Source organism: Schistocerca americana, chromosome 4 (genome assembly GCF_021461395.2).
Source record: "Schistocerca americana isolate TAMUIC-IGC-003095 chromosome 4, iqSchAmer2.1, whole genome shotgun sequence".
In the NCBI taxonomy this organism is placed as follows: Eukaryota; Metazoa; Arthropoda; class Insecta; order Orthoptera; family Acrididae; genus Schistocerca; species Schistocerca americana.
In genome coordinates this window covers 399,578,340-399,601,194 of record NC_060122.1, presented here as the reverse complement: position 1 = coordinate 399,601,194, position 22,855 = coordinate 399,578,340, and the positions used below count along the sequence as shown (strand labels likewise).

Genomic DNA, 22,855 nt, shown 5'->3' with positions numbered 1-22,855 from the left:
AAAGGGGTTGGCACAGGAGTGGAATTCGTTTCGAGCCGCATCAAACTAGGCTTAGCCACCACGTTCTGCTATCTTAGTGTTATGTCTTTTCTCACATCTCTGCCAAGGTACCTCCTTATTAATCATTTATAGCGTCATTGAACCATATCCGAATCAGATTTGTATAATGATATATCTGTCTCCAGATGTTTAAAAGAATTTATCTGCTCTATTACGTCACTGTTTATCATAATTTTTGCTCTCCTTTCTCTTTCCGTTTCATTGACATTACTTTTTTTTCTAATTAGTTAAAATCATTCTATATCTTTGTAAAACATTATTCCACTTAACCATGCTTTCTTTTAAAGCGATTTCACTATCTGATAGAGAATCTGGTCGTTCGCAAATGAAATGGTGTTAATGAATCTGTTCTTTTCCATGTTCAGCCACTTGGGACTTTTTGAATTCCATTCACCTAAAACTTTTGATATACATAAAAAATTATTGGTGAGAGCCCACATTTTTGTAATAGGCCTTGGTTTACAGTAGGCAATTCTTCGTTTATATTAATTTGACTTTTATCGTACAGTGATTAAATGGCTTTCAACAAATTTAGTGCTACATTGTAGTCAGTATTTTCCATAATTTCGTCCGCTCTGCTTTATTGCAGGAATTCTTATAGTCTACAGCCCAGACTCTAGAAGGAGCAGAAACAGCCGCTTGTTGAGCTCTCCTCTCTTTGATATCAATTGAATCAGATCAAGTCACACAAATAATGTCATTTCGTTACATCGCCATCTGTTTTCCGTTATGAAGTGTGGCAGAGGATAGTTTGTGCACCATCGTGACTTCCTCCCATTCCTTGCCCTCTTCTAGTAGCAGTGTAGCGTAGGTCTTCGGAAGAACGAAGTGTTCACGATGTATCGAAAAAACACAGGTTATTCCCCTTTTCAAGAAGGGTCGTGGAATAGACCCACGAAACCATAGGCCCGTATTTCTGACTTCGGTGAGTACTAGATTTAGAGAACAGGTTTTGTGCTGGCTTAATATGGCATTTGTTGTGGCTGCAAATCTCGTCTGCAAGAGCCAACATGTGTTCCGAAAACAGGGACCCTGTGAAACACAGCTCGCTCTGTTCATCCACGAGAACCAGAAAACCGTATTTACAGGCACACAGGTGGATGCCGTGTTCCTTCTCTTCCGGAAGGCATTATAGTTCCACACTAATGCCTAACGAACAAAATACCAATGCACGAGATACAAGACCAAATCTGCGACTGGACTGATAAGTTTCTGGCAAAAAGAATACAGCAGGTCATTCAGAACGGAGGGAAGTCTTCAGACGTAAACGTAACTTCGGGCGTGTCCCAGGGAGTGTTACAGCACCATTACTTTTCACAATATTTATAATGACATAGAAGATAACAACGTAAGTTCAATTACGCTTTTCGCGGATGATACCGTGGACATAGACAAAATTGTAGCGAAATACGTTTGGTGCAGGGAGTGGCAACTGACCTTTAACATAAACACATGTACACTCCTGGAAATTGAAATAAGAACACCGTGAATTCATTGTCCCAGGAAGGGGAAACTTTATTGACACATTCCTGGGGTCAGATACATCACATGATCACACTGACAGAACCACAGGCACATAGACACAGGCAACAGAGCATGCACAATGTCGGCACTAGTACAGTGTACATCCACCTTTCGCAGCAATGCAGGCTGCTATTCTCCCATGGAGACGATCGTAGAGATGCTGGATGTAGTCCTGTGGAACGGCTTGCCATGCCATTTCCACCTGGCGCCTCAGTTGGACCAGCGTTCGTGCTGGACGTGCAGACCGCGTGAGACGACGCTTCATCCAGTCCCAAACATGCTCAATGGGGGACAGATCCGGAGATCTTGCTGGCCAGGGTAGTTGACTTACACCTTCTAGAGCACGTTGGGTGGCACGGGATACATGCGGACGTGCATTGTCCTGTTAGAACAGCAAGTTCCCTTGCCGGTCGAGGAATGGTAGAACGATGGGTCCGATGACTGTTTGGATGTACCGTGCACTATTCAGTGTCCCCTCGACGATCACCAGTGGTGTACGGCCAGTGTAGGAGATCGCTCCCCACACCATGATGCCGGGTGTTGGCCCTGTGTGCCTCGGTCGTATGCAGTCCTGATTGTGGCGCTCACCTGCACGGCGCCAAACACGCATACGACCATCATTGGCACCAAGGCAGAAGCGACTCTCATCGCTGAAGACGACACGTCTCCATTCGTCCCTCCATTCACGCCTGTCGCGACACCACTGGAGGCGGGCTGCACGATGTTGGGGCGTGAGCGGAAGACGGCCTAACGGTGTGCGGGACCGTAGCCCAGCTTCATGGAGACGGTTGCGAATGGTCCTCGCCGATACCCCAGGAGCAACAGTGTCCCTAATTTGCTGGGAAGTGGCGGTGCGGTCCCCTACGGCACTGCGTAGGATCCTACGGTCTTGGCGTGTATCCGTGCGTCGCTGCGGTCCGGTCCCAGGTCGACGGGCACGTGCACCTTCCGCCGACCACTGGCGACATCATCGATGTACTGTGGAGACCTCACGCCCCACGTGTTGAGCAATTCGGCGGTACGTCCACCCGGCCTCCCGCATGCCCACTATACGCCCTCGCTCAAAGTCCGTCAACTGCACATACGGTTCACGTCCACGCTGTCGCGGCATGCTACCAGTGTTAAAGACTGCGATGCAGCTCCGTATGCCACGGCAAACTGGCTGACACTGACGGTGGCGGTGCACAAATGCTGCGCAGCTAGCGCCATTCGACGGCCAACACCGCGGTTCCTGGTGTGTCCGCTGTGCCGTGCGTGTGATCATTGCTTGTACAGCCCTCTCGCAGTGTCCGGAGCAAGTATGGTGAGTCTGACACACCGGTGTTAATGTGTTCTTTTTTCCATTTCCAGGAGTGTATTACGAATTCACAGAAAGAAAGACCCTTTATAATGTAATTATACAATTTCAGAACAATCACTAGAAGCAGTTACTTCCATAAAACACGACTATGCGTACAGAGCGATCTGAAATGTAAAGACCACATACAATTAATCGCGAGTAATACAGATGTCTGAAAGAGCTTCATTGGAAGAATCCGCAGGAAAGTAAGTAGCTTACAAAATGGTTCAAATGGCTCTGAGCACTATGGGACTCAACTGCTGAGGTCATTAGTCCCCTAGAACTTAGAACTAGTTAAACCTAACTAACCTAAGGACATCACAAACATCCATGCCCGAGGCAGGATCCGAACCTGCGACCGTAGCGGTCTTGCGGTTCCAGACTGCAGCGCCTTTAACCGCACGGCCACTTCGGCCGGCAGTAGCTTACAAAACCCTCATTCGACCAATAATTGAATACTGCTCGTCATTACGTGATCCGTACCAGATAGGACTGATTTGATAGAGGAAGTAGAGAGATCCAAAGAAGAGCAGGACGTTTCTTTATAGGTCCATTTATTGAGCACAAAAGCCTCACGAGATGATGAAACAACTCCAGTAGTAGGCGCTGCAAGAGAGGCGTTCTGAATCTCGTTGTGGCTGATTGTTAAAGTTCCGAGGGCATACTTTCCTAGAAGAATCAACAAATACATCGATGGAAAAAAATAGCCACACCAAAAGTAGTTAAACTAGAGTAACGAAATTTCATGAATACTTTTGTCTAGCCAACATTCTAAAGTGCAAGATCACAGTTTAATGTAAGCGCTAGATAAGCCACTGCAAATGTGAAACGCTAGTGCATTAATAGATTGTGTAACCGTCATAATGTTAAAAGCAAGCAGACAAACGTGCATCCCATATGTTATACAGGTGCTGTATGTCAGTTTGTGGGATGGAGCTCCATTCCTTGGTCGATCAATAGAGGGACAGTTAATGCCGTTTGTGGATGACGCTGAAGTTGTTGTCCGATGATGCATCATATGTGCTTATTGGAGACATAGTTGACCGATCAAACCGAGGCAACATGTCGACACTGTAGAGCATGTTGGGTTAGAACAGCGACATGAAGGCGAGAGTTATCCTGCTGGAAAACACTCTCTGGAATTGATGCTCATGAATGGCAGCACAACAAATCGATTCACCAGATTGACGTACAGATTTGTAGTCAAATGAGTGGGATAAGCACGAGAGTGCTTCTCCTATCATACGAAATCGGACCCCAAACTCCAGTTGTAGGTCCAGGGTGTCTAGCACAAAGTTGCAAGACCTCAACTGGCCACCTTCTAACCAACACACAGCCATCACCGGTACCGAGGCAGATTCAGTTTTCATTAGAAAACGCAAGAGGTCTCCAAGGCGCCCTCCAAAAAGCTCTCGCTTGACACCACAAGTCGCAAATGGCAGCGGTATGGGGTCAATGGAGTGCACGCTACAGGGCGTGTGGGCCAGAGCTGTCCCTGAAGTAACCTATTTGTAACATTTCGTTGTCACTGTGCTGCCAACCGCTGTTCAAATTGCTGCTGCAGATGCAGTACGGTGCACCTGAGCAGTACGCCGAACGTGGTCCTCCCTCTCGGTAGTACCACGAGGCCGTCCGGAGCCCGGTCTTCTTACGACCGTACTGTCGTAACCACCGCTGCCAGCATGCATGTACAGTGGCTACATTACTTCCAAGTCTTTCTAAATATCGCAGAAGGAACATCCATCTTTTCGTAGCCCTATTACACAATTTCGTTCAAACTCTGTGAGATGTTGATAATGGCATCTTTGTTGCCTTAAAAGCTTTCTTGAGAAACATCAACTCCCCACGACCAATGTCAAAGGTAACTCACTCTCACGACCGTTACAGCGTGTATTTAAAGCAAACCTCATTTGAATCCTCATAGGCGCGCTACTAGCGCCACTCTTATGCGACTGGCGCGAAATTTGAATATATTCCATCTTACAGATTCTAACAATCCTACCACAACAAAGGTCAAAAATTAATTATGATTGTAGTGTTGCTCACGCTGCTAAATATTGCGTTTTCGGGCAACAACAAAGTTATATTATGTGGCAGGTGTCATTAGAGTGCAGTTAATAAAGTCATTTCATGAAATAATGGATAAACTAGGCACTCATCTTTTCGTGTTTCCCACGATGGTCTCGTTGTTAACTCATGGCTCAATCGTCGAAAATCTAGGTGGTGATGATTCCAAGCTCGGATGCAATTCTGCGATATTCAAAAGTTTTATAGATGTGTTTCATAAACCATTCTTGAAGATTAAACTTTTGAAAGTTGAGACAATGGTGATGTAAAAAAAAAGTAATCAGCACTCCGAATTTAAGTTGTACTTCTTTTTCATTACTTTTGTTGCAACATCACTTCACAATATAAAACATACTTGAAAATATCTTCCAGACTGTTAAAGTTCACATTTCATAAACTTACTACAATTTGCGTCTTTTCAACATGACGACCAAGACTTGACTCTCTAATAACCGCTTATGCGTCCAAAAATCAGAGTTACAAGTATGTCAAAGATCATAGTGATAAAAGAAAGAATACACATAAGAATAATATCATTGCAATATAAACATATCGATGTATCAGAGTACCTCTACATCAATGAAATCAAATCTGAATGTTGTCTCAGAAATATGTTAACTAATTTACAGAAACACAGTAGAATATTGCTGGTATCGAGAGGTTGAGGTGAGATGCCGTAATGGTTACGTAATTCAAGTACAATTACAAGATGTAGAAACACGGGTATCAACTTTCGTTAACGTCGCATAACTCCTCCTTGCTACTGCAATTTTTTTTTCGTCAGCGTATATTGCTCCTTTGTACGTATATTTTACGAAAAGACTATGAAGATTAAATTAGAGAGAGTGGAGCCCACACGGACGCTTGCTGACAATCGTTCTTCCCGCAAGCTATTTCCTCTATCTGGAACAGGAAAGTGAAAGTGTTACAGAATGTACCCTCCGTCACACATCGTAAAGTGGCTTGCGGAGTGTACACTCATGGTCATGAACTAAGGATAATGCTGATACATGGTGAAACAACGCTCTGGTGGGCGGTTTGCGGGTTTAAATAACCTTGGGGTATGACGATGCGGTGCATTTGACCTGCGGTCGTCGCACGGTGGCGCTGCAAGGTGCATTCCACTGACCCCTTGTCACAGGAGAGCCTGTAAAACCTGGTGTCAAGAACACAGTACATGGTCATTGAAACAGTGGTCCCAGGTTATGTTCACGGACGAGTCCAGGTATAGTCTGAACAGTGATTCTCGCCGGGTTTTCACTTGGCGTGAAGCAGGAACCAGATACCAACCCCTTAATGTCCTTGAAAGGGACCTGTATGGAGGTCGTGGTTTGATGGTGTGTGGTGGGATTCTGATTGGTGCACGTACACTACTGCTTGTCTTTCGCAGAGGAACTGTAGCAGGTCAGGTGTATCGGGACGTCATTTTGCACCAGTATGTCCAGCTTTTCAGGGGTGCAGTGGGTCCCACCTTCCTCGTGATGGATGATAACGCACAGCCCCACCGAGCTGCGAACGTGTAGGAGTACTTTGAAACAGAAGATATCAGGCGAATGGAGTGGCCTGCCTGTTCTCCAGACCTAAAGCCCATCGAGCACGTCTGGGATGCTCTCGGGCGACGTATCGCTGCACGTCTTCAAACCCCTAGGACGCTTCAGGAGCTCCGACAGGCGCTGGTGCAATAATGGTAGGCTGTACCCCAGCAGCTGCCCGACCACCTGATCCAGAGTATGCCAACCCGTCGTGCGGCCTGTTTAGTGTGCATGGTGATCTTATCCTATACTAATGTCGGGGTACATGCGCAGGAAACAGTGGCGTTTTGTAGCACATGTGTTTCGGGACGGTTTTCTCAACTTATCACCAATACAGTGAACTTACAGATCTGTGTCGTGTGTGTTCCCTATGTGCCTATGCTATTAGCTCCAGTTTTGGGTAGTGCCACATTGTGTAGCACCACACTTTGCAATTATCCTTAATTTATGAGCATGAGTGTAGATGTAGACGTTGGTCTTTTTGGCGAAATACAAGTAGGATGAAGCAATATATCGGTTGATTCTTCTGGTAACATACAATGTAGCAATTTTAACTGTAAACCACACTGTGATCAACGTCTCTGTTGCAACGTTTGTCGCTGGAGTTGGAGGAGCAACACTGTGACGCTTTCGTGTTAACAAACGAACCAGTGCGACAACACGCTGTTCTTCTTTGGATCTTTTCTGCTTCTGCTATAAGTCCTATCTGGACGTATCCCAGATCGTAAGTAGGAATGTATCTGCTTTGTGAATGGACTACACTCACTCAAGGTGCTTTCAGTGCATCTCAGTTTGGCATCTCCCTTATCTGCAATTAGTGTTTATGTGGTCAACCCTCTTTAAATCGCTCCGTACGCATACTTGAAGATATTAAATGGATTTGACTGTTTTTTCTGCTTGTTCGGCAATCGTGTAGCCATACAATAATGGTGCTTTCTGCCTATTTATGCTCGCTACTTTACATTTATTTGTGTCGAGGAACAATTGCCACTCCCTGCACCACTGAACGAAAAGAGTAATATGAACTGCGTAAATTTGGTTTTGTAAGTAATCGTATTTCAGTTGTGTGGTGTGGTTCTAAGTCAGAGATGGGAACCAGCCTTGTACTGTTCCAGAGCAGTGATTTATAGCAGGGGGACGGAGGCAACTGGGGGTTTGCGAAAACCTGGAATGAATGAAATACCACCCTTAAGCGGGTTTATATAGACACGTATCGAAATAAATGTGTTCAATGTGTACGTAGCGGGTAAGGTCAGTGAAGACGGAAACACCTGACGAAGGAAGTGTTTCCTGTACACCCTTACCGTCCTTTCGAATGTTTTGTTTTATAGTCTTCTGCGAAACGGAGTCAAGAAAAGAGCAAGAAATGACTCCTGTACTGCAGATGAGTCTAATAGAATTATCTACAGGCAGAGCTGTAACACGACTATGTGAGCAGCATAATTTTGGAAATGTTCGGAATTCTTTGCCTGAAGGTTATCTTACTTTGTCAAAGGAAACATTAAAATCTGTTACCCATTTTCAGCACACAATTTGAATGAGAAAACATTTTCTGTGGCAGTCTTCATGTAAAGAAGATCTTGGGCTGAACCTATCAGGAATTCATATGGTGTTAACAAGCAATAAGAGGCAATATCATGCTTGCCACTACGTTCTGTACAGTTTGCTTTGCAGTTAGAGAGATATCAAGTAGGAATTCAAAAGTTGTAGGAATTTGAAAACCCAAATCATTCATATGGTTCAAATGGCTCTGAGCACTATGGGACTTAACATCTGAGGCCATCAGTCCCCTAGAACTTAGAACTACTTAAACCTAACTAACCTAACGACATCACACACATCCATGCCCGAGGCAGGATTCGAACCTGCGGCCGTAGTAGCAGCACGGTTCCGGACTGAAGCGCTTAGAACCATTCTGCCACAGCGGCCGGTCCCAAACCATTCAAAAAGAACGTAAAAGAGACTGTACTAAATACTGCAATTCGTCAGAACGTTAGTACCCAGCGGCTTAATATCCGCTTAACTCTAACGCTTGTACTAAACAGAATTCGAGTTTGCCGGTATATAGAAAGCTGATAGTGCTCTGTGTAAAATTGTGTAAATGCTGTTTCTTTTTTTCAATATTGGGCAGAAATAGCTGCGGAATTGAGTAAAAGGAGGAGCTATGGTCTTTTCCAAAGTAGCTGTTATCTTCATTTTTATAAAGTGTTCTGGAAGTAATTTCCACAGTTATCAGTTGCGAGTAGAGAAGAACTAGTCATAATTTATGATGTAAGAGCGCAGGCTATCGCCGTCGGAGTCCATTTCAATTAAACTGTTCCGACCGTGTGAACACGTCAAGTGTGATAAAACCACCGACGTTTCAACAGGCAGCCTCCATCAGTCACCCTAAGGAAAGTTGATGTAGTGGTAGCCGAAACGTCTGTAGTTTTGGTATACCTTGACGCGGTTAGACATCCAGAGGAATATAATTATTTTGTGACAGATTGCTTAAAATAAGTAACCTCTAGTGGCTGCTTCTGTCATTTAATATATAACTTCACCACGTTCCATGTCTCTGAAAAATCCATTTCGCGATTTTAAGGAATACAACGGCTAAATGAATGAACGATTACGAAAAAAAATGCTAATGCAATTAAGTAAATATTAAGCTAGAAATAAAAGAGAAACACAGAAAGCAACAGTTTTCTCAAAGTAGTGGCTTTGCTTTCAACTTATTTGCCGACCGTGGTGGCCGAGCGGTTCTAGGGCTACAGTCTGGAACCGCACGACCGCTACGGTCGCAGGTTCGAATCCTGCCTCGGGTATGGATGTGTGTGATGTCCTTAGGTTAGTTAGGTTTTAGTATTCTAAGTTCTAGGGGACTGATGACCTCAGAAGTTAAGTCCCATAGTGCTCAGAGCCATTTGAACCATTTTTTTTTTCAACTTATTTCGTCACATGTAGCTGGCGTCATAATGGATAAAGTTGTACAAAATCGACTACCAATCACAAATGATGGTGGTTTATTTAAATCACGACATATTTCGGACTTCGTGTGATTAATATTGCGTCATGTTTCCACATTCAGTGTGTAGCTCTGTTCAACATACGTTCTCTACCGTTCCACTCTCCAACAGCACATAGGGAAAATGAATACTTAATTATTCCTGTAAGAGCTCTGATGCCTAAATTTTACTACGATGATCATTTCTCCACATGTAGGCTGGCACCAGTAAAATATATTTACATGCAGACGAAAAATTTGGTGACTGAAATTTTCAGAAAAGATTTCGTCGCAACGTAAAACGCCTTTGTTTTAATGATTGCCACCCAGACTTGCTTGTCATATTCGTGTCATTTTCTCATCTATTTCGCAATAATACAAAATCAGCTGCCCTTCTTTACACTTTTCCGACGTCCACCGTCAATCCTATCTGGTAAGGATCCCATACTGCACAGCATTACTCTAGCAGACGACGAACAAGCGAAGTTTAGGCACTCTCTTTAGTGGATTTGTTGCATCTCCTAAGTCTTGTGCCAATAAAACGCAGTTTTTGGTTTGTCTTTCCCACGTCATCGTCTGTGTGATCAGTCCAATTTCTACTATTCATAAATGTAACGCCGAAGTATTTATCTGAATTTATGGTCTTTAGATTTTTGTGGTTTTTCTTGTAATAAATTTAGCGGATTTCTTTGAGTATTCACACTTTTCATTATTTAGAGTCTATTGCCACTTTTCGCACAATTCAGATATCGTGTCTAGGTCATTTTGTAATTGGCTTTGATCATCTGACGCCTTTATTAGACAATAAATTTCAGCATCATCTGCAAACAATCTAAGAGGGCTGCTCAGATCGTCTTCAAAATCGTTTATCTAGATAAGGAACACCGGAGGGCCTAAAGCACCTCCTTGGGGAACGTCGGATATCAGTTCCGCTTTACTCGATCACTGTCCGTCGATTACTGTCCTTCTTGAAAGGAAATCACGGATCCAGTCGCACAAATGAAGCGATGCTCCCTAGGCATGCAATTAGATAATCTCTTGTGAGGAGTGGTGTCAAAAGCCTTCCGGAAATCTAGAAATATGGAATCAATTTGACATCCCCTATCGTAGCACTCATTACTTCGTTTGAATACAGACCTATTTGTGTTCCACAAGAAAGATAGTTTCTGAATCCGTGCTTTGTATCAATAGACCGTTACCTTCGAGGTAATCCATAATGCTCGAACACAGTATATCTTCCAAAATCCTACTGCAAATCTACGTCAGTGATATAGGTCTGTAATACAGCGGATTACTCCCATTCCCTTTCTTGAGTGTTGGTGAGACCTACGCAACTTTCCAGATGTTTGGTGCGGATCTTTCGTCGAGTGAACAGTTGTATATCATTGCTAAGTACGGCGTTATTGTACCGTCATACTATGAAAGGAAACTAATTGGTATTTTATTTGGACCGGAACGCTTGCCTTTATTGAGAGCTTTAAACTGCTTCGCCCCACCAAGGATATCTACTTCTAAGCTGCTTATGTTGGCAGTTATTCTTGATTCTAAGTCTGAAATATTTACTTCGCCTTCTGTGGTGAAGGAATTAACGAAAACTTTGGTCAATAACTCCGCTTTAGTGGCGCTGTCATCAGTAATATTACCGCTGTTACCGCGTAGTGAAGGCAACGTGTCTTGTCGCTGGTGTACTTTACATACAACCAGAATCTCTTTGGATTTTCTGTCAGATCTCGAGACACCGTTTCGTTATGGAAGCTATTTAAAGCATTTCGCATCGAGGTCTGCGCTAAGTTTCGACCTTCAGTAAAACATGGCCAATCTTGAAGATCAGGTGCTCTTATAAATTTGACTTGCTCTTTCCGTTGCTTCTGCAAAGTGTTCTGACCTGTTTTGTGTACCATGAAGGATCAGTACCATCTTTTATTTATTTTATGATATAACCCTCTCAACTGCCTCAGATACTTTTTCATTGAATGTAAGCCACATCTGGTGTACAGTTACACAGTCGCGGAAGAGTGGAGACTGTCTCTTAGGTAGGCGTCAAGTGGATTTTTTTATTTGCTTTTTTAAATAGGTATACCGTGCTTTTCTTTTTGGTGGATTATTTGGTGCTAAGAGGTCAAGTATGTATTCGCTCCTGAATTAATTTCTGAAAATAATTTTCGGAGAAAGCTTTTACTCCAATTTTTGACGATTTTTTGTGTCTACCATAGGCTTTGCACATCTACATTGACGGGAAAAAATCACACGGAAAAATAATTAATATAGACTAATAAAATTTCAGAATTGTATTTGTCTAGATTACATATTTAACTGATTAACAAAAAATGGTTCAAATGGCTCTAAGTACTATGGGACTTATCATCTATGGTCATCACTCCCCTAGATCTTAGAACTACTTAAACCTAACTAACCTAAGGACATCACACAACACCCAGTCATCACGAGGCAGAGAAAATCCCTGACCCTGCCGGGAATCGAACCCGGGAAGTCGGGCGTGGGAAGCGAGAACGCTACCGCACGACCACGAGTTGCGGACAAGATCACAGCTTAATGTAAGCGTGAGAAAGGCCATTGCAAATGTGGAGTGTTGGTACAGTAATAACTGGTGCAACCACCAGAATGAAGACGTGCAAGAATTGTGATGTACAGGTGCTGGATGTCAGTTTGTGGAATGGAGTTCGATGCCTGTTGCTCTTGGTCGGTCAATACAGGGACGGTTAATGCCGTTTGTGGGTGACGGTGCAGTTGTCGCCCGATGATGTCCCATATGTACTCAACTGGAGAGAAATCTGTCGTTCGCGCAGGCCGGCGCAAAACGTTGACGCTCTGAAGAGCATATCCGAGCTACAACAGCGGTAAGTGGGCGAGGGTTTCCTGTTGGAAAACACCCCCTGGAATGCTGTTCATGAATGACATCACAACAGATCGAATCACCAGGCTCACGTACAAGTTTGCAGTCAGGATGTATGGGATAGCCACGAGAGAGCTACCGCTATCAGGCCATGACTCCAGGGGTAGGTTCAATGTGTCTAGCACGCAGATAGGTTAGTTGCAGGCTCTCAACTGGCCTCCTTCTAACCAACTGTTGCGGCCACATGTAGTAAACTTTGCTTCACGTAGTGGAGAATGGCAAAACAGAGGCACGCCGGCGACCGAGGTGTTGTGAAGTAGGCAGGCACAGATAGCCTTGCTGACAGCAGCAGTCTACCAACAGACTGACGCAAGGACGCACACAGACCGAGCGCCGAGCGAAGCCTGTAGAGTGCTGAGTAAGGGGAAGTGAGGCCAGCACACTAAGTTAAGCTGCAATATACCGCGGGAGCAATAACAAAAAGCTATCAGCGTGGGTAAAAAACGTCCTCCTGCCAGGTATAAATAGTGGAGCGCAGGCAGCAACAGACAGAAGCCATTAGGAAGCAGAATGAGATTTTCACTTTGCAGCGGAATGTGCACTCATATGAAACTTCCTGGCAGATTAAAATTGTGTGCCGGACCGAGACTCGAACTCGGGACCTTTGCCTTTCACGGGCAAGTGCTCTACCAACTGAGCTACCCAAGCACGACTCACGCCCCGTCCTCACAGCTTTACTTCCACCAGTACCTCGCCTCCTACCTTCCAAACTTTACAGAAGCTCTGCTGCAAAGGTCCCGAGTTCGAGTCTCAGTCCGGCATACAGTTTTAATCTGCCAGGAAGTTTCATTAGGAAGCAGTTCGGACCTGAGGACGGATGTGGTCCGTGTCCGAATGTTCAGTCTTCGTAGGTGACGATTCCGTAAGTCTGTTCCAACTCGCAGGAGTCATCTGTTCGCCTGGAGGTCAGCCCGAGTTCGATCGGCACCTTGGCTGACTAACTACAGCGAGAACTTCCAGGAGGACCGGCTGCAGCGTGGTCTCGGTCACAGGCGCCGCTAGGGACTGACGCCCGGACTTCACGGCAACCCGTCCGTGACGGGACCTCGCGGACATCGCGACTGACGGCTTCCCAGCCGCCGGTGCAGCAGGCGTCGGCAGCTGACCTCACGGCGACGCGGCTCCGTGGGCGTGCCGTACTGGGGCGCCGAGCGGCGACGAGTTCATCTCACAGCCAGGGGCTTAAGCAGCGCACTGGTGGCCTGAGGCTCCCGAGTGCGATCAGCGGCGCGCGTTGCGCGCATTGTCGGAGGATCTACACAGCAGCAGCCAGGCGGAGGGATCGGCAGGGCTGGGCAGCGGCGACGAGGGAGAAATTGTAAAGAAAGTTCAATAAATAATTGTAGAACTCCACGCCGTCTCAGTCTTTGGCGCACCCACTGTGTCTGCTGCTAACAAGTGGTGCAGAAGCCGTAACACAACGCAAAGCCATCACAGGCACTGAGGCAGAAAACAAACCCCCACCCTATCGTGCAAAGAGCTCTCACTTGACACGACTGAAGCCGCAAATGGAGGTGTTTTGGGGGCAGTGGAATGCAAGCTATAGAGGATCTGGCTCGGGGCTGTCCTTGAAGTATCAAATTTGTAACAGTTCATTGTGTCACTGTGATGGGAACTGCTGCTCAAATTGCTGCTGCAGATGCAGTAGACGTGCCAGAACCATATGCAGAACACGATGGTCTTCCCTCTCGGTAGTGTGACGTAGCCGTTCGTAGCCCGGTCTTCTTTCGACCGTACATTCTCGTGACCACCGCTGTCAGCAGTTATGTACAGTGGCTACATTACTTCCGAGTATTTCTGTAAATCACGGAAGGACCATCCATCTTCGCGTAGCCCTAGTACACGACCTCGTTCAAACCCAGTGAGGTGTTGATAATGGCGTCTTTGTCGTCTTAAAGGCATGGTACGAAATCTGAATAGACAGATGTGGAAACACGCCTACCAAGTGTCGTTTATATCGTACAACTACTTCTTAGTGCTGCGATTTTATTCCCGTCAGTGTGTAGTACAGATCTGTACATGCAAACGATTAGCGTGTCAACGCATCCCCATAAAGCAGGTAAGAGTAACGCCATCTACATCTGTTTTAAAAGGAAAGATGACGCTGCGATTTTCTCACGCAGAAATCGCATTTGAATTTACTTCTGAGAATATCGTACAATAGCTCGTGTAAAGAGAAATGTCTAACAGCAAGTGTCGGTACTGGAGAGAGACAGGATCATAACCTACCGAGACTGTAGTTTATTGGTCCGAGATATTGGCGCTCGCGTCGGTAGATACTCTACGTCTGTCATGCGAGGACGGATAGGAAGGGTTCAAGAGGGTCGTACACAACGCCATGCAGGATCTCAATGCCCTCACGCGATTAACACCCTAGAAGAGAGACATAGTGCACGCTCAGCCGCACAGGGTCGTACAGCAAGTTCGCGTAGATTAATTCATGAATGGGCTTGTTTGGAGCAAGACAGGTATCCACAGCGTTCAGCTCCACCTTGGCACGGGAGCCGTGACGACAGCGGTACACCCAACGACGTGAGAGGCGCCACGTCGTCTTTTCAGACCAGTGGTACCACCCCTGTTTCCAGAATTTTCCATGGTGTTGATAATTTAATGGAAAGTTTTGCAAATTATATCTCTATGAAAGTGAAAAACGTCTGTCGCAAGTAGAGATTTTCGGCTTGTGCTTCAGGAGTGTTTGGCAAGTACAGTTGGCAGCGAACTACTCGAAAAATACTTGGTGTCGGAAAGGAGAAGGTTTCAAGGTCCTACAACATCAAAGGCAATATAACCAGCAGAGAGACTCGTATTGGAAAAGGAACAAGAAATTGGCCTCCGACTTTTACAGAAATCATCAATGCAGGAACATGTGGAAACTATACTGCGTGCCAAAAAAAAGAGAAGCACCCAGAAGACACGGCTGGATGTCAGTGTAACCTCGTACGCGTACACAGGATCGGCAGGCATATAAATGACTAGATTTGCAATTCTCTGTCATGGGTTGAACGGTCACCAGAGTGGATTAGTGTTGAAACTTCCTAGCAGATTAAAACTGTGTGCCGGACCGAGATTCGAACTCAGGACCTTTCCCCGCGAAAGGTAAAGGTCCCGAGTTCGAGTCTCGGTCCGGCACACAGTTTTAATCTGCCAGGAAGTTTCATATCAGCGCACACTCCGTTGCAGAGTGAAAATCTCATTCTGGTTTAGTGTTGTTCGCTTTTAGTGTTGTTACCAGGCCTGGTAGTGTTCATAATAGGCGTCAATAGCGTCAGAAGTTGAATGATCACTTGAAGGTCGCGGAGATTCCGCCTTTTCGTGTGAGACAGCGTTATCAGCACCTGACAAGAGGTTACAGTGACCCTCATTTTGGTCCCTATTTGGCCGCCTGATCGGATCTGCGATATCCATTAGGATGTGACAGTGATTCGATATTGGACACGATGGGAAATTTAGGACATGCACAGTGTTTGTCAAGGATCATGTCGAACACGTTTGACAACCATTAGGCAGGATCGCCGGACGGCGCGCTAAGCACATCACAATCACTTAACTTCTGCGCCAGTCATTCGAGAGCATGTAATGGACGACCTGTAACAATCTCTGCTCGCACTGCTGATTGGGGACTTGAAGCAGCAGGGCTACAGAACTACTGTCCCATGGCTGCCATTAATGTTAGATGACAAATGGCTGCGTATGAAATGGTGCCTTGAGCGGGAAGCATGGACTGCTGATGGACGCCGTCGCATTGTGTTCAGCAATGAGTCACGGTTCTGCACTACTCCAGATGACCATAGTCGGCGATTATGGCGGCGACTTGGGAAGAAGTACTCTCCTTCTAATGTTTTGGAGAGACACAGGATGTTACTGGTGCCATCACTGCCTGGGGGTTTGACTTCAGACCGCAAGTGGTAGAGATGAGGGAACTCTCGACGCCACTCTCAGAGATTCTACGTCTCATGTGTGGGCCCTCCTACGACAGTACCTTGGTGCCATTTTTCAACTGGACAATGCTCGTCTGCACATGGCACGTGTTCCTATGAAGTTGAGGTACTCCCGTAGGCTGATCTGGCCGCTATAGAACATGTGCGTGACCAGCTCGGTCAGCTCCGTACCAGTGCCAGTGGCAAGGATATTAAGCACCAGCTACAGCAGTTGTTAGCTCAGGAGTGGATACAAGGGCTTTACGACATCCTTCCCAGTCGAATCAGTGCACGCATCCAGGCTGGAGAGGGAGCAACGTTATACTGATATGTAGGCTTATCCCGCCAAGTTCTTTGTAAATTTGACTCGAATTTTTAAATCACTGAAATATCATAATATACCGTCTCAATCCATGAAGGTTCTTTTCGTTTCCTCTTCCCCTTCTGATGCACTTCACTTTTTTTTGCAAGGTAATGCATAAATCAGAATAGCCAGATCGAGATATGAACTATCTTCGTCCCAAATGCTTGTCCGATGACTGAACCACTGTTCCACCTTTCTAAGTCGGATGTCCAGGACCTAGTACTGGTCCAGCGAATACTTCCAATCTGATGCATACAACGAAACGAAAATGTGTAAACCGAAGTAAAACGGAAGAGTAACTTCGGTTTTAAGTGCAAAAAATAGTTGTTGGTCGTTTATTGAACCAGTCAACCAATTTTCGTGCTTACCAAGCGATGTAGAGCACTGGTACGTCCCCAGAAGACAGCTAATAGCCTCTCTGGCCATCCAGGAGTAGGTTTTCTGTTCAAAAATGGTTCAAATGGCTCTGAGCACTATGGGACTTAACATCTGAGGTCATCAGTTCCCTAGAACTTAGAACTACTTTAACCTAACTAACCTAAGGACATCACACACATCCATGCCCGAGGCAGGATTCGAACCTGCGACCGAAGCGGTCGCGCGGTTCCAGACTGAAGCGCCTAGAACCGCTCGGCTACACCGGCCGGCTGAAAACTATTCTAGCCGCTACTGTTTCTGTGATTGGCAAGTATTAACGTCCATCTCTTCGGCATTTGATCTAAACTTGGCCAAAAATGACGTACCTAGGCAGATTACAGAATCGTCCTCTTCTCGGGATGCCACCTAAACAAATGACTGTATTTCTCCGTTTTGTTCACGGTGACTGATTTAGTCCCTTGTCAAAGCCGTCACGGTGCTTGACTGCCATGAGGCGGACTCGACAATGACAAGGAATTTCTCTCGGTGAGAAGCCGGGAAGTGGGTGCAGTCAGTCCAGTTACGCCAGATGACGGGCTGGTTGCATGAGAAATAGTGGCTCCAAGGCACGGAGAGTCACAACGGCTAGAAGAGCAATTTCTCATGAAATTTCAGTTTTCTCCTCCGATTGCGAAAACATTCGGTTGCCACCCACCTACATAGGGAGAAATGATCATTACGGTAAAATAAGAGAAATCAGGGCTCGCACAGAAAAATTTGAGTGCTCGTTTCTCCCGCGTGCCGTTCGAGAGTGGAACGTAGAGAAACAGCTTGAAGGTGGTTCATTGAATCCTCTGCCAGGCACTTTATTGTGTATAGCAGAGTAATCACGTAGATGTAGATGTGATGCTCTCATTACAATCCATAGCGCATACAAATAACGCCAAAGCCAGAGGATGGTCCTAGGTTCTGTAATAATTTAGTCACTGTTCACATCCTATTATCTCCCGTTTTAACAAGCTTCGCATACGCCCGTAAGCAACTATACACACCGTAACGTCTTCCGGTCAATTTAGTCAAATCGAACAGTTAACTGTTTCGTTCGAGTTGACGTGTTAACGTTCACCCTTTAGCTGCTACTGTTGATGTTAAATGGGAGACAGACAGTACTAACACATTTCTATCTGTAGATACATCTTATAGTCATGTATATAAACCTCACTGCAGTTATTAAATGAATGTGACGCAATTACCTGCAGCATGAAGAACGAATATGAGCAGACACTAAATACATTCTAGCATTAGCTAATGGGAAAGAAAACAATATGAGCTATCATTAGACAGTGACGTAAGCCGCACAGATAGCTGTTTTTACTGTCTGACCAATTCGACATTCGCAGTAAGCGGCAGGATCACAGAACTGTCAGTGTAGTACTGTGCGGCGGCTTATACTGGCAGGAGGTCTCACTGCTGACATCAGTGTGCCCTTCACAGAGTGGAAAATTACTTCTACAAACACGTGTAACAGGCAAGACTGTCTGCGATCTATGCCGCGAAATTCTCAGTAAGTCACCCTGTACAGCTTGTCAAACAACCCATTATTCGTAATGTGTATTACCTGAGTCGGCAATAAACAGACGAAGTCTATTTTGCACCGCTTACGTTGGCAACAGTGAAGACAAGTATCTACTAAAGTGTGTTTCAAGAAAGCTCTCAGTCTACATATTTTCTGCTATATAATGTGGAAGTACAGAGCGTGCTGAAAAGTAATTTTTTATTTTCTTCTCAACATCGGTTGAGGTATTACATGTCATCCATATTACGCGGTCGACTTTCCTGCTTCGCTGACTCAAGTTGAAACCCTCTGCCGCTAGTGGGCTCCGAATTGTAGCGTTTAACACGGCGGTATGTAGCGCCAGCCGGCGTGGCCGAGCCGTTCTAGGCGATTCAGTCTGGAACCGCGCAACCGCTACGGTCGCAGGTTCGAATCCTGCTTCGAGCATGGATGTGTGTGATGTCCTTAGGTTAGTTAGGTTTAAGTAGTTCTAAGTTCTAGGGGACTGATGACCTTAGATGTTAAGTCCCATAGTGCTCAGAGCCATTTGAACCATTTGGCGGTATGTAGCGTAACTATGGTGCGCTAGAATCAGCATTTTGTAATCTTCTAGCCGCAGAAAACGTGCCTCCAATTTCAAACCGTAGAAGAACGAAAACTGTGTATCACGATGATGGTACCGCCATCAGTAACGTGCGACGCCGGGTTGTTCGTGCTCGTAAAGAAGGAAAGTGTGGTGCTAAGTTCAACATGTGTGACAGAACTCGTAGTGGACGACTGCGTTTCAGAAACCTAAAGAACACCTTGGAGGACTTCACTTTGATAGAGATAGAGCGGTGGGGTTGCGCTTTCGTCAACAAGTCAAACATTCTGCGGTGACGATATCGAAATATTGGTCTCTTCGTTGAGAGAAATGTGTTCGTCGCCACGGTGACTACGTGAGAAATAAATATGCAGAACTGAAGAATAAAGATGTAGCATGTTAATAAAGTTTGTTTTATTTAAAGAGTTTTATGAGTTTTCACATAGAAAATTTCGGAGGCATTACTTTTCAACACGCAGTAGTATATAAATGTTATACCACTGGCTTAACCTAAACAGCACGAACAGGCAATCTAAATTCTATACACTGATGAAAATATTATGCCCACAAATTAACGCGTGACTGAATGTCGCCTCGTGGTGGTTCGAGCATGTGACGCAGTAAGGAAAGCATACAATGAGATGACAAAATTCATGGGATACCTCCTAATATCGTGCCGGACATCGTTTTGCTCGGCGTAGTGCAGCAGTTGGACGTGGCATGGACTCAACAAGTCATTGGAAGTCCCCAGCGAAAATATTGAGCTATTCTGCGTCTATAGCCGTTCATAATTGCAGAAGTGTTGCAGGTACGGGATTTTGTGCACGAACTGACCTCTCGATTATGTCCCATAAATGTTCTACGGGATTCATATCGAGAGATGTGGATGACCGAATCGTTTGCTCGAACTGTTCAGAATGTTCATCAAACCAATGGCGAACAAATGTGAGCCAGTGTCATGGCACATTATCATCCATCAAAATTCCATCGTTGTTTGGGAACATGAACTCCATGGATAATAGAAAATAGTCTCCAAGTAGCCGAAATAACCATTTCCAGTCAATGATCAGTTCAGGGTGGAAGACCCAGTCCATTCGATGTAGCCTAAACACAGCCCACTCCATTATGCAACCAACACCAGCTTGCACAGTGCCTTTTTGACAACTTGAGTCCATGAAATGATAATTAAACCAAGACCCTAAGCTGTCGACGGGCGTTGATGCACATCAACGGGGACAGTTAAAAATGTGTGCCCCGACCGGTACTTGTACCCGGGATCTCCAGCTTACAAGGCAGACGCTATATCCATCTCAGCCACCGAGGGCACAGAGGATAGTGCGACTGCAAGGATTTATCCCTTAAACGCTTCCCGTGAGACCGACGTTCCCAACTTAATGTCCACACACTACATTCGTAGTGACCCTGCCCATTACACTCATTATTCGCGGCAGACAATCTTACCGAGTCCCGTAAGAGTTCGGGAAATGAGTATGCATCCAGCACACAAGAAGAAGGTCAATGGCTGGTTAGCCTTAACTATATGAAGATGGTATCTGTTTTCTCGGACATGTCCGAAACAACAGATACCATCTTCATATACTTGAGTCCATTGTTTCATATGATCTGTCCCGCACTTAAGCCCTTCCATTAGGTCTTACCAACTGAAATTGGGACTATCTGACCAGGCAACGGTTCTCCAGTCGTCTAGGACTCAACTGAAAAGGTCATGAGCCCAGGAGATTCGCTGCAGGCGATGTCGTCTATTAACAAATATATTCGTGTCGGTCCTCTGCTGCCATAGTCTGTTAACGCCTAATTTCGCAGCACGGTCTAACAGATACGTTCGTCGTATGTCCCACAATGAATTCAGCGGTTATTTCAAGCAGTGTTGCTTGTCTGTCAGCACTGACAACTCCGTGGAAACGCCGCTGCTTTCGGTAGTTAAGTGAAGGACGTCTGTCACTGCGTTGTCCGTGGTGAGACGTAATGCCTCAAATTTTGTATTCTCGGTTTATTCTTGTCACTGTGGATCTCGGAATGTTGAATTCCCCAACGATTGCCGAAATGGAATGTCCCATTCGTCTAGCTCCAACCACAGTTCCCCGTTAGAAGTCTATTAATTCCCATCGTGTGGCCGTAATCACGACGGAGACTTTTTCACACGAATCACCTGAGCACAACGACGTCTCCGCCGATGCACTGCTTTTTTATACTTTCTGTACGCCATGCTACCGCCATCTGTATCTGTGAATATCACTATCCCATGACTTTTGTCACCTGAGCGTACAAGCGAAGCAGAGACGAGCGGAGAATCGTTTTAGCGACGATACTGTCATCAAATGGGAAAATCTACTGCCACAAGCGACTGTGACGAAGAGCAGATTGCTATGAACCGACACCTGGGAATGAACAACCTGAAACGGCTGTTCGCGTTCCACTGTGGTGAGCACCTTTGGAAGGACGGTGAAACAACGGCCAGACGAGAAGCAGTTGGACGTCTATGCCTCATCACAAATGGTTCAAATGGTTCTGAGCACTATGGGACTTAACATCTATGGTCATCAGTCCCCTAGAACTTAGAACTACTTAAACCTAACTATCCTAAGGACATCACACAACACTCAGTCATCACGAGGCAGAGAAAATCCCTGACCCCGCCGGGAATCGAACCCGGGAACCCGGGCGCGGGAAGCGAGAACGCGACCGCACAACCACGAGCTGCGGACGCCTCATCACAGAACGTGGACGACAGACGAAAATGCTGTTGCAGGCACAACTGTTCCAGGGGACGCCTTTCAGTGCACTGTTGAATATGGCTCCGCAGCTGATGAAGCCTAGGTGTTCCCAAGCTAAACCAACGAAATCGTACACTGCGATTGCAGCAGGCATAGAAGAATCATCGAGACTACACTGTGGATCGATAGAAACTTGTCACCTGGTCGGATAAGCCACGTTTCATACTACCACTAGGTCGATGTTCGGCATAGAAGAATCATCGAGACTGCACTGTGGATCGATAGAAGCTTGTCACCTGGTCGGATAAGCCACGTTTCGTACTACCGCTACGTCGATGTTCGTCTGCTGGAAACATGGATCGCGCAGCGGACGTATTGGGGGCGATATTACGCAACGTGGGCATTCAAATAGGCATTCATGGTTCGTGTGGTAGTAATCGAAGGCATTATGACACCTGTGGACTGCATGCACATATACAGAGTGTCCATAAAGTCTGGGTACATAGGGAATTCCAATGAATATTTTATATTTAGTGAATATTGATAAATAAATAATAACAAAATAAATTCTAATCATTCTAATAAAATTTGTATTTCCAGGTTGAATGATGGCTGTGTGTGAAGAAGGAAGAGTGGAGATAGTAATATTAAGTGGACGAGAAGGATAGTCTATCGCAAAATTGCGGAGGAATTTAATCTTCGACAGCCTCATCGTCAATCTATTCGTTTTAATGCCGTGGGGAAATTAAGCACAAAGTTTAAAGAAACAGTCTGCAGCACGAGGCTTCGCGGTAGCGTTCTCGCTTCCCGAGCACGGGGTCCCGTATTCGATTCCCCCCCATTACGGTCGGAGGAAGGCAATGGCAAACCACCTCCATTAGGACCTTGTTTAGTACGTCGGTGCGGGTTTCCCGCATCGTTC

At 45.6% G+C, this 22,855-nt stretch overlaps 1 protein-coding gene and 1 non-coding gene across 5 annotated transcripts in view; both read right to left on the bottom strand.

Moving 5' to 3' along the window:
• The window catches only part of LOC124612651 (SPARC-related modular calcium-binding protein 2), a 776,165-nt gene that overhangs the window by 326,645 nt on the left and 426,665 nt on the right, over positions 1–22,855 (bottom strand). The gene's annotated exons all lie outside the window — the stretch shown is intronic.
• Positions 12,997–13,071, bottom strand: Trnas-uga. Its single transcript has one exon. It is a non-coding gene; the product is annotated as a tRNA-Ser (tRNA).